Source organism: Carlito syrichta, unplaced genomic scaffold (genome assembly GCF_000164805.1).
Source record: "Carlito syrichta isolate Samal-C Ts95f unplaced genomic scaffold, Tarsius_syrichta-2.0.1 Scaffold305638, whole genome shotgun sequence".
Classification (NCBI taxonomy): Eukaryota; Metazoa; Chordata; class Mammalia; order Primates; family Tarsiidae; genus Carlito; species Carlito syrichta.
In genome coordinates, this window is record NW_007249734.1 from 496,164 (window position 1) to 508,616 (window position 12,453).

The 12,453-nt window shown below is 41.0% G+C and overlaps 1 pseudogene; it reads left to right on the forward strand.

Annotated features, from left to right (window-relative positions):
* The window catches only part of LOC103264261, a 102,085-nt pseudogene that overhangs the window by 68,968 nt on the left and 20,664 nt on the right, over nucleotides 1–12,453 (forward strand).

The following is a 12,453-nucleotide window of genomic DNA, read 5'->3' on the forward strand; positions in this document are numbered from 1 at the left end:
TTTTTTTTTTTTTTTGAGTTGAAGTCTCATTCTGTCTCCCAGGCTGGAGTGCAGTGGCACACTCATGGCCACCCCCAGCGTTGACCTGCTGGGCTCCGGCGATCTTTCCACCTCAGCCTTGCAAGTAGCTGGAACTACAGACGCACACTACCATGCCCGGCTCATTTTTTATTTATTGTAGAGACGAGGTCTCGCCAAGTTTTCCAGGCTGGTCTCGAACTTGCAGGCTCAGGCAATCCACTCACCTCAGTCTCCCAAAGTGCTGGGATTATAGGTGTGAGTCACTGCACTCAGCCAGGGGTGCAATTTTTCAAAGGATGGTAAGAAAAGAAACATCTAAGCAAAAGCTTGAAGGACATGAGGCAGTGGAATGGAGGTATCTGGAGGAGGTTTAGGTGATCATCCCAGCTTGCCTGGGGCTCAGGTGTTTCCTTGGGTACAAGACTTTCAGTGCTAAAATCAGGGCAGTCCTGGCCCAGGGAAACCAGGACAGCTTGTAAGTGCTCCAGACAGAGAAAACAGGAAGAACAAAGGCCCTGAGATGGGAGCACAGCTGGCAGTTTAGGAACTTGTAAGGAGGCCTGTGCAGCTAGAGAGAAGACAAGGTCAGAGGTATGAGGGGTCACATCGTGTAGGACCTTGTACAGGATGCAAAGGAATAAGCCCAATCCTCACCTCAGGGCTGATGACTCATCCCTAGCTGCTGACACTCGGCTCACAGTGTGTCCTTCAGTGTTACCTGCCTCCTCCTAGGTGGCCTAGAAATACCAAAAAAATTAAGAAAAAGTTAGCTATGTCATGAATGCATAAAATATATATAGATACTAGTTGATATTTTTAATTTACTACCATAAAACGTACACAAATCTATTCTCTATTAAAATTGACCAGGAGTGGTGGCTCACACCTGAAATCCCAACACTTTGGGAGGCCAAGGCCAGAGGATTGCTATGAGTCCAGGAGTTTGGCACCAGCCTTGGCAACATAGCAAGACCCTGTCACTACAAAAAATAAAAAAAACTAGCCACTATGATGGTCTCCAACTGCATCCAAGTTGCGGCAAAGGCCATGATTTTGTTCTTCTTTATGTCCGCGTAATACTCCATGATGTATATATACCACATTTTCTTTATCCAGTCCACTTTTGAAGGGCAACAGGGTTGGTTCCATGTTTTTGCTATTGTGAATAGTGCAGCAGTAAACATGCAGTGCAAGTGTCTTTTTGGTAGAGCTGAATGTCACATGTTCTCACTCATAAGTGGGCCCTGAAAACTAGTCACATTAGCACAAGGGTGAGATTGGCAGTTGCTGGGCACTGTTATGAGAGGGAGGAAGGGAGGGAGGGAGGGAGGGAGGGTGGGAAGGAGGGGGGCACATGGCAACACAATGGGTACCCGGTCCACTACCAGGGGTGGTGAGGGCCAGCTAAAAGCCCACACTTCACCTGCATGCAGCCTATTTGTGTAGTAAATCCTCACTTGCATCGCACAACTTGAAAATAAATAAATACACACCTACACACAAACATATATAAAATTAACCAGACATGATGATGCACCCCTGTAGTCCCAGCTCCTTGGGAAACTGAGGCAGGAAGATCACATGAGTCCAGGAGGTCGAAGTTGCAGTGAGCAGTGATCATACCACTATGCTCCAACCTGAGCAACAGAGTGAGACTCCAACTCAAAAAAAAAAAAAAAAAAGTTAAAATGTATTCAAATTTACACACAAATACTTAGACAATACATGGCATCATTTGTAGTAGAGTGAAATGGAAACAAACATAGAGTTGCAGTATTAAATCATAGCAACATTAAATTAACTGTAGAGCACACTGTCCTCCTGTAATAATTTTGTAGCCACCTTTTGCTATGGCAATAAGCACAAGTATTATATCTGCTTAAAATAGTGTATGATGCTAATCATCTCCATCTGAGCAATTCATCTCTCAGTAAATCACATATCACAGTGAAAAGTAATCTCTTATGGTTCTCATGTATTTATTGTCATGTGGTGTGCAATTCCATAAAACTTAACACCATGTGACCAGTACGAAGTGCCACTAGTGATGCTGGAAGAGCTCCCGAGAACAGAGGGAAATCACGACATTATAAGAAAAAGTTAAGTTGCTGATATATGCTATAGATTGAGGCCAGCAGCTGCGGTTGTCCATTTCAGACAGAGGATTAATCTTATAAACAGACAACACAAGACTGCACAAGGTGGCTCATGCCTGTAATCCCAATACTTAGCGAGGACAAAGCGGGAGGATTGCTTGAGCCTGAAAGTTTGAAACCAGACTGGGCAACATAGTGAGACTGCGTCTCTTCCAAAAACAAAAACAAAAAAATCCAGGCATGGTGGTGTACACCTGTAGTCCCAGCTACTCAGGAGCCTGAGGCAGAAGGATCACCTGAGCCCGAGAGGTCAAGGCTGCAGTGAACTGTGATAGTACCACTGCCCTCTGAGCCTGGGCAGCAGAGTGAGATTCTGACTCAAAAAGAAAAAGAAACCAGATGACATAAACTTACAATATTAATAAAGGCAGTACAGTACTGTAAAGGTGTTTTCTCTTCCTTAGGATTTTTTTAATAATATTTTCTTGCCAGGTGTGGTGTAATCCCAGCACTTTGGGAGGCAGAGACAAAAGGATTGCCTGAGTCTGGGGGTGTGAGACCAGCCTGGGCAACTTGGCGAGACCTCGTCTCTACAATAAATCAAAAATTAACTGGGTGTGGTGGCACGTGCCTGTAGTTCCAGCTACTTGGAAGGCTGAGGCAGAAGGATCGCCCGAGTCCAGGAGTTGAGGCTGCAGTGGCTGTGAGCGTGCCACTGTACTTCCAGTCTGGGCGATAGAGTGAGACTTCAACTTAAAAAAAAAATTCTTTTCTTATTTATTTATTTAGAGTCAGTGTCTTATTCTGCCACCCAGGCTGGAGTGCAGTAGCACACTCACAGCCACTGCAGTCTTGACCTGCTGGGCTCGGGCAATCCTTCCACCTCAGCCTTCCAAGTAACTGAAAGTACAGGCATGCACCACCACACTCGGCTAATTTTTTGATTGATTGTATAGTTGCCCAGGTTAGTCTCGAACCCCTAGGCTCAGGCAATCTTCTCACCTCCTCCCCCTCCCAAAGTGCTGGGATTACAGGCATGAGCGACCACGCCCAGCGTATTTTCTCGAGTATATACTACATGTAACACAAAAAATATGAGTTAATCTACTGTTTATGTTATCCACAAGGCTTCTGGTCAACAGCAAACTATTAGTAGTTAAGTTTATGGGGAGTCAGCACCTCAACCCCCACATTATTCAACGATCAACTGTAGCTCCCTTTGTCTTTCTCAGATGCCCACACACACAGAGAAAAATATAAAATTTATTTTTACAACAAGAAAATCACAACAGTTTCTGAATAACCTGTTTCAGATTGTTCTTCTGAGCTTCATTACAATTATTGAACAGGATGGGAGAATTGTGCTATAACCAACTGGAAATTTTAGGTCTGCTGAAGAGTTGGCATTTCCCTCTATGTCTCCAGACGTGGGGAGTAGGTGAATCAACTCTTCCGCTGATGCAAGAAGTTCCTCTGTTCCTGGATGGATGTCATCATGCATCACGTTTCATTGTTTTTTTGGGACTCCAGTTGTTTTATATAAAGTAGGGACATCAAAGAGCAACAAACAAAGGGGAAGTTCTTGCCCTTGAGGGTTTTATTCAACTCATGTCTGAGCCATGTTATTGAAAATGTTCAATAATAAATGGCTTACTCTAGCATACCTCAGAACCTTAATTTCCTGTGGAACTAGCATTTGTAGGCCATGGTCAGGGGGTTGAGGACTCGTCAAATGGGGAAACAACTATCCCCTTTCTAGTCACACGCACCAACTTCAATGTCCAGCTGTCCAGGAAATACATTAGCTGCATTTAATGCGTCCAGCATTTTTATATTTCAGGCTTCACTGAAGAGTTTCCAGGCAGACAGTAGACTCCAGATTCCTATTACTTAGGAAAAGGATGAATAGGAAAATCTTAAGTGGGTGGCAGCTCCACTCTTTATTATGGGCATGAAGAGGCTCTTTGTGTCTCAGTTCAAAATGTTGTTTTTAACAAACTCTTCCAGTATAAAAGCTTCTTTGACATATGAGTTTTTTCTGAGTTTGCTAAATCTTTCATATGATTAAAAATTTTGAGAAACTAATCAGGTTAATTGTGTTCATAATCCACGTGTACAGTATTAGCTGTTCAGACTCAAATGGAAAAAAGAATCTTTTTGTTTTCTAACATATTTATAAAGCTGTGGAAATTACAGTGGTTTGAGAATATAAGCAGATCTGAATTTATTTCTGACTCTAAAATCGGTTCATATGTGAACTTGAGTGATGAACCTTGGAAGGAACAGATCCTATAACATGATGAGCTTCTAAAAGAGAAGCAAAGCCTGGCATGGTGGCTCACTCCTATAATCCCAGCACTTCGGGAGGTCGAGGCAGACGGCTTGCTTGAACCCAGGAATTTGACATCAGCTTGGGCAACACAGCAAACCCTTATCTCTACCAAAACAAAAACAAAAGCTTGCCAGATGTGGTGGCATGTACCTGTAGTCCCAGCTACTCAGGATGCTGAGGTGGTAAGCTCGCCTGAGCCCAGGAGGTCAAGGCTGCCGTGAGCTGTGATTGTCATGATCATGCCACTCCAGCCTGGGCAACAGAGTGAGATCCTGACTCAAAAATAAATAAATAAATAAATACAAGCAAATTGTGAAAATTTCTTCTACATAAAGTTAATTTTTAAAATTGGCGATGGTGGGAACCCAACTCTGGGTTCTAGGACTCACTAAACAATTTCAAATACTCCAGCAAATCCCTCAATCTTCGGAGTCTTGGTTTCCTTATTTATTATATGAAATTGACATCTGCTGTCTATTTCAGAGAACAGATTACATGCATTAATAGATGTGATTTGGGAACTAGAAAGAAAAACAAGAAGCTATCTTTCATCTATTTTTATTTTACTTATTTTGTGTCAGGGTCTCACTCTGTCGTCCAGGCTGGAGTGTAGTGGCACAATCACAGTTCACCACAGCCTCTACCTCCTGGACTCAGATGATCCTCCTGCCTCAGTCTCTTGAGTAGCTGGGATTACAGACATGTACCACCATGCCCAGCCATTTAAAAAAATTTTTGTAGAGAGGAGGTCTCGCTGTGTTGCCTAGGCTGGTCTCGAACTCCTGGGCTCAAGTAATCCTCTCACCTTGGCCTCTAAAAGTGCAGAGATTACAGGTGTGAGCCACCATACCTGTCTTCATTTATTTTATCTTTAAATGGAAATAAAACCCACATATTCTTTCCCCCACATTAGAGCACAGTTTTGAAATTAACTGATGCAATATATATGTAAAATACCTTTAGCTCTTTAGAAAACATTTTATATTTATATACATTCAAATGCAAGCAAAAACACATAATCCTATAGTGTGCAGAGGGTAGCACATTTTGGGTGCTCAATCAGTTTTCATTGAATGAGTGAGAGAAGCTAAAAGGAGCAGAGGATTAAAGTCTATTGCACTAAATAAATCACATAAGTTTTTAAACATATTGAAGCCAGCAATGTCTACAAATGATTAATAAATTTAATTACTACAGTTATATTTAAAGTTCGTAGATCTGTAATTCTACAAGCAGAAATCTGGATTCATCCAGTGATTTCAACCAAATATATTAGATACTATTTAAATTACCAAATAATAATTTTTTGAAAAGGAATCAAAAGAATTACTAAATATTAGAGTTGCAATTGCCTTGGTTATATGAATAAATACCCAATTATGGAATTTGTCTTTGTCCTTTCACTTCAGAGATTAGGCGACATTTCATGGTTGTCTATGTCCTTTAAAATGTATCACAGTTTTCTCTTACACTTGGGTCACCATCAGGCAGGTTCCACTTTATCTTGATTATTAGGACATTAATTCAATAAATACTTCTCCATTTTATTGTCTTAAGCGGTTTAGGATATGCAAATTATGTCATAGTTGCTTAACATAATCACAGCTGTTAATGAACCTTACTAAGTACCAGATACCAGTCCAAGAGCTTTGTGTGCATTAACTTAATCCTTGTAACAAACCCAAGAGATAGATATGTTATTATCCTCATTATACAGACAAGAACATGAGGTATAGAGAAGTTTAAAGTCTTACCTAAGATCAAACAGCTAATAAGTGATAGAGCCAGGATTTGAACCCAGGTAGGCTGACTCCAGAGCCAGTGTTCATCTAAAAGGCCTTATCTTCTTATTTGAGTATATCCTCCTAAAATTGCTTGGAGCCCCTCCTTGCAAGGCTGGAATAAAAATCACATCTTACCAAACATACACTTGCAGACACTGGATACTAGGAGCTGACAAACTTTTCTGTGAAGGACCAGATAGTAAATATTTTAGGTCTTGCAGGCCACTCAGTCTCTGTTGCAACTGCTCAAATGTGTTCTAGCACAAAAGTAGACATAGGCAATGTAAACAAATGATCATGGCTTTATTCCAATAAAACTTTATTTACAAAAGCAGGCTCTGGGATTGTTTCATAAATCATAGTTTGCTCACTCCTGTTCTACAGTCTCACTCCTTTTTATTTACCCAAGGGACTTAGAACTGTTCATGAGCACAGCTTTAGTTTAGCCAGAAATGGCTCCTATTCTCCCCTGCATGCACACACAGCTCTTCAAAGAAAAAGCCTCCTTCATGGTGTGATACTTATTCTATAGCTTTTTCTTCACCTTTCTACCCAACTAGGTTTAAACTTTGAGTGCCAATTTCTCGTTATTTTTGGAAAGATCTATACATTTTGTTATTGACACATCTAAACAAAACATTTAGATTTTTGTCATACATTTTTGTTCTCCAAATGTGAAAGAATGTCATTTTACTATCATTGATTTAATAATGATTCAGGAAATTATAATTCATTGAATATTAAAACCAACAGATATTAGAAAAAAAGATATTTATTGTCTCAAAGAATGGCCCACAAAGGAATCTGTTTATTAACTACAAAGAGAAAATGTAGCCGTCAATGGAGAGATTAAGGTGGACATCACCTTAATGGAATGATCAAACCTGAAGTCATCAGTAATGGAATAAACTGGAATTATGTGCCTCCATTTGTAATACAATGGAAAGGATACAAAATTCCCTATATGTTTGCCTAAAATGTTTAACCTAAATCTAATTAAGAGGGAAAAATCGGGCAGGGCACAGTGGTTCATGCCTATAATCCCAGCACTTTGGGAGGCAGAGGTGAGAGGATTGCCTGGGCCCACGGATTCAAGACCAGCCTGGGCAACTTGTCGAGACCTCATCCTACAATAAATCAAAAAATTAGCCAGGCGTGGTAGCGTGCCTGTAGTTCCAGTTACTTGGAAGGCTAAGGCAGAAGGATCACCTGAGCCCAGCAGGTCAAGGCTGCGGTGACTGTGAGTGTGCCACCACACTGCAGCTTGGGGGATAGAGTGAAACTCCAACTCAAGAAAAAAAGGGGAGGGGGGTACAATCTGACAAATTCAAATCATGAGATATTCTATAAAACAATTGGAACTAGACTCTGAACAAAACAAAGAAGGTAAAGCCTTTTCTGGATTATAGGGGGAAAAAATTACACCAGAATTCAGTGGATGAACTTTCGATTTTAGACTTAAAAACTTATAAGACATTTTTTGGGACTTGAGTTGTATATTATTAGATGATATTATTGCATCAATATTAAATTTAAGCCAGGCTCAGTGACTCAGCCTGTAATCCCGCGCCTTTGGGAGGCTGAGGTGAGTGGATTGCCTGAGCCCACGGGTTTGAGACCCGCCTGGGCAAGCGAGACCTCATCTCTACAATAAATCAAAAAATTAGCCAGGCGTGGTAGCGTGTGCACATAATTCCGGCTACTCGCAAGGCTGAGGCGAAAGGATCACCCCAGCAGGTCGAGGCTGCGGTGGTCAGGAGCGGCCACTGCACTCCAGTCTGGGCAACAGAGTGAGACTCCAACTCAAAAACAAACAAACAAAAAATATATTAATTTATTCTGGAGATTGCAAAAAAGGCGATTAAGTATCTCTGCCCTTAAATCAAAACCACACTGAGATAGCACCTTACCCCAGTAAGAATGGCCATCATTAATAAATCAAAAACAACAGATGCTGGTGCCGGAGTGGAGAAAAGGGAGCGCTTCTACACTGTTGGTGAGAGTGCAAACTAGTCCAACCTCTATGGAAAATAATGTGGTGATATCTAAAGGAACTAGAAATTGGCCTTCCATACAATCCAGCAATCCCTCTCCTGGGAATATAGCCAAAGGAACACAGATTGTTCTACAAAAAAGACACCTGTACATGCATTCTTATTGCTGCACTATTCACAATAGCAAAAACATGGAACCCATCCTACTGCCCATCAAAAGAAGACTGACAATGGACTATTATGCAGCCATAAAGAAGGACAAAATCATAGACATCCCCCCAAATTGGACAGAATTGGAGGCAATCATTCTTAGCAATCTATCATAAAGAACTGAATACTACATGTTATCACTCATAAATGGGACCTGAACATTAGTCACAATAGCACAAGGGAGAGATTGGCAGTTGCAGGACACTGTTGGGGAAAGGAGGGAAGGTGACATGTAACAATACAAAGGGTACCTGATCCTAAACCGGAGGAAGTGAGGAACAGTTGGAGGTCCAAACTTCACCTGAACATACATTACTTATGTCCCTAATTCTGACTTGCACAATTTTATAAATAAATAAAATTGCTGGGAAAAATCATTTAAAAAATAATAAATATCTCTGTCCTCAAAGAACTTACCATCTATTGAGCAAAAACAGACTAAAAAGAAAATAGTTATATTAGAACATCTTTGGGCTTCTCTATCCCTAGATAATCATTATATCAATTAACATATATGAAACAGACACTTCACTGTAAGTCCACATAGTTATCAAACTCTACAATTAGGCACATAGTTCCCAAAAAGTCAAGTTTGGATCCAACTACTCTCTGTATGAAATACACAGTCTAACAGGGAAGATAAGAAAAATACCTAAGTTATACTCTGCCTTGAATTTCATTTAAGTTCCATATGAGATGGAAAATTAAATGTCAAGGGGATTCCTCCTTTCACTAAAAATGAAGAGTGATAGCATTGAGTTAGGTAAGGTAAAGCTTCAAGAAAGAAAAGTCATTTCAACACAGACCTTGACCAGCCCGGGCAACTTGACAAGACCTTGTCTCTACAATAAATCAAAAAGTAGCTGGGCACGGTAGCGTGCACCTATAGTTCCAGCTACTTGGAAGACTGAGGCAAAAGAATTGCCAAATCCCAGCAGGCCGATGCTGGAGTGGCTTTGAGTGTGCCACTGGACGTCAGCCTGGGCGACAGAGTGAGATTCCAAGTGAAAGAAAAAAAGGAAGGAAGGAAGGAAGGAAGGAAGGAAGGAAGGAAGGAAGGAAGGAAGGAAGGAAGGAAGAGAAACAGACCTTGAATAAAATGAAAGAATTTCAGCAGGTAAAAAAGTGGCAAAGCACAGAGGGAGGAAAGGCCTGCCCCTAAAAGCATGGATGATCCTGTTTTCTTGAGGCACAAAAGACAGAATAGGTAAAAGCCACCTATGTGAAAGTCTTTGCCAGGCTGAGAGAGGCAAGCATTCGATTTGATCACCAATGTGTTTAAATAGAGTAATACTTTGATTTGAGTTTAATTTTAGGATAGTTAACCTAATAAAAAGTGTACTGATAGAAGCAGATCAATACTGAAAAAAGGGAGAGTCAGGTAGTGTATTCGTCTTTTTCTTGCTACCATAACAAAATATCACAAACTATGTGGTTTAAAGAACAGGAATTTATTTTCTCAAAGTGTGGGAGGCTAGAAATCTGAGATGAGAGGGCCAGCGTGGCTGGGTTCTAGTGAAGGTTCTCTTCCTGGTTTTCAGATGGCTGCCTTCTTGTGTGTCCTCACATGGTGGAGGTACACAGCTCTGGTCCTTTGCTTATAAGAACACCAGCCCTTTTGAAACATGACTCCACCCTTGTGACCTCATTTAACCTTAATCACTTCTATAAAGGTCCTACTTACAAAACAGTCACATAAGGGGTTAGGGCTTCATCCTACGAACTTTAGGAGGACACAAGTCCATAGCAGGTAGTTACTTCACTAAGTACCATTAAAAAAAATTATCTACATTTGGAGGATAACAGTGAGATTAGAAGGAAAAGGCAGATGCTAGAAGTAGATTTAAGCCATAGGACCTAGTAGACAGAAGTGAGAAAAGAAGGTTGAACAATGAGGAAGAGAAGGAAAAGCCAAAACTAACTTCAGATTAAATATAAGAAACAGAAGTGAGGATGAGTGTGGTGACTCATGCCGGTAATCCCAGCACTTTGGGAGGCCAAGGCAGAAGGATTGCTTGAGCCCAGAAGTTCAAGACCGGTATGGCAGCATAGCAATACCTTGTCTCCACAAACTTCAAAAAATTAACCAGGCATAGTGATGCACACCTATAGGCACCTATACTCAGAAGCTCTGAGGTGCAAGGATCTCCTGCAAGGATCTACTCAGAAGCTCTGAGGTGCAAGGCGGTCGAGGCTGTAGTGAGCTGTGAGCATGCCACTGCACTCCAGCCTGGGTGACAGAGTGAGACCCTGACTGAAAAAGGGAAGGAAGGGAGGAAGGGAGGGAGGGAGGGAGGAGGGCAGGGCAGAGGAGGGCAGCAGAGGGGAGGGAAGAGGAGCAGAGGGGAGGGGAAGGGGGTAGGGGAGTGAAAGAAAGAGAAGCAGAGGAAGGGGAGAGGAGAGGTGGCGAGTGGAGGGGAGGGGAAAAGAAAAAGAAGCTGGATCTGTGCAGGCTAGCTTCACAAGCATAAGACCCATGCAGTCCAATTGGACCCCACTCTCAGATGGGGTTAATGCCCTGCTGTTTAATGCCCTGCTCTTACTGTCTTGAAATTCTTAATAATTGTATCCTTGAACTTGTGTTTTGTAAGTGAAGTTCAACAGGTCAATAAAGCATGTGAACGTGCAGATGAGAGATATACAAATGCATACCTGCTGTTCTTTGCAATCCCGTTGGCCTGTAGCCATCATATAGCCCATGATTATAGAATTCTGGTGGTCCTACAATGTGTTGATTCAGTTCAGTGAGACTTGAGGCCAGTAAAAGACAAGCATAATATTTCTATCTTGAGTAAGTGGAGCCATGACTTCCCTTTGAACCAGAATGTATTTCCAATGCAGAAAGAAGACAATGGCACTCCAAGAAACACAAAAGACCAAGGAACACTGTCATCTACTTTCTTATTCATGCTATTTCTCTTATTATCCACTCACCCAAGCTGAAAATGACATAAAAGGAAAGGGGAAATAGAGTAACTCGCAGTGCTTTTTTTTCCCAGTACTTACTAACTCATCAGTAAATCAAAGATATACAGTATTGAAAGGACGTATATCAACAATTGAAAAGAAAAAACAGTTAATGTTGCTTCCTTTAATGTTTCATTAAATTTCACTTAATGTTTTCACTGTTCTGTTAAGAACAAAATGTATATGCATAGACACAAATTGTTCAATTTCTGTGATTCTGCATACATTAAATGTTCTATTTGTGCTTGAAACTGGCATTGCACAACAGAAAGATGAATAGTAAAATTCATACTAATCATTAAAAATTGTAATTTTTCTTTAGATAGGAGGACATTAAATGTCAAATAACAAAATACTGCTACATGTTGGAAAAAAGGCCACAGAAAAAAAGGAAAAAAGCTTTTTTATTTCATTACCTTTCATGGCACTGTTCCTCTGCCTTTTCTTCAAGGGGTTCCTCAATTTTATTTTACACTGGGCCCCACAAACTATGTATCAGGTCCTCAGTGTTTGTGTGTCTATGTGACAGAGAAAGGGGAGGAGGAGAGAAGAGAGAGAACACACATGCAAGTGTTGCTACTCAGAAGATATATGTAAACTCGCCATGTGCCAGGCATGTGGTCCTGGACCAGACACTAGGAAGATACAAAACTGAAGAAGACAGATTGCATTTTGGCTAGTGAAGAATAATGAGTCAAATTTGGGACTTGCTGAGTTTAAAATAACAGCAGGTAAAAATATCATTCAGGTGAAAATATCTAAAAAAAAATAGCTGGACATGTGTGTAGTACTTCTAAAAGTCATTTTGGTAGAAAGATATATTTGAAAGTGAATTGCATAGAAGTAGTATATCTTTATTTTATTTATTTATTTTTATTTATTTATTTATTTTTTTGAGTCAGAGTCTCACTCTGTCGCCCAGACTGGAGTGCAGTGGCTGCTCCCGGCCACCGCAGCCTCGACCTGCTGGGCTCCAGCGATCCTTCCGCCTCAGCCTTCCAAGTAGCTGGAATTACAGGCATGTGCTACCACGCCTGGCTAATTTTTTT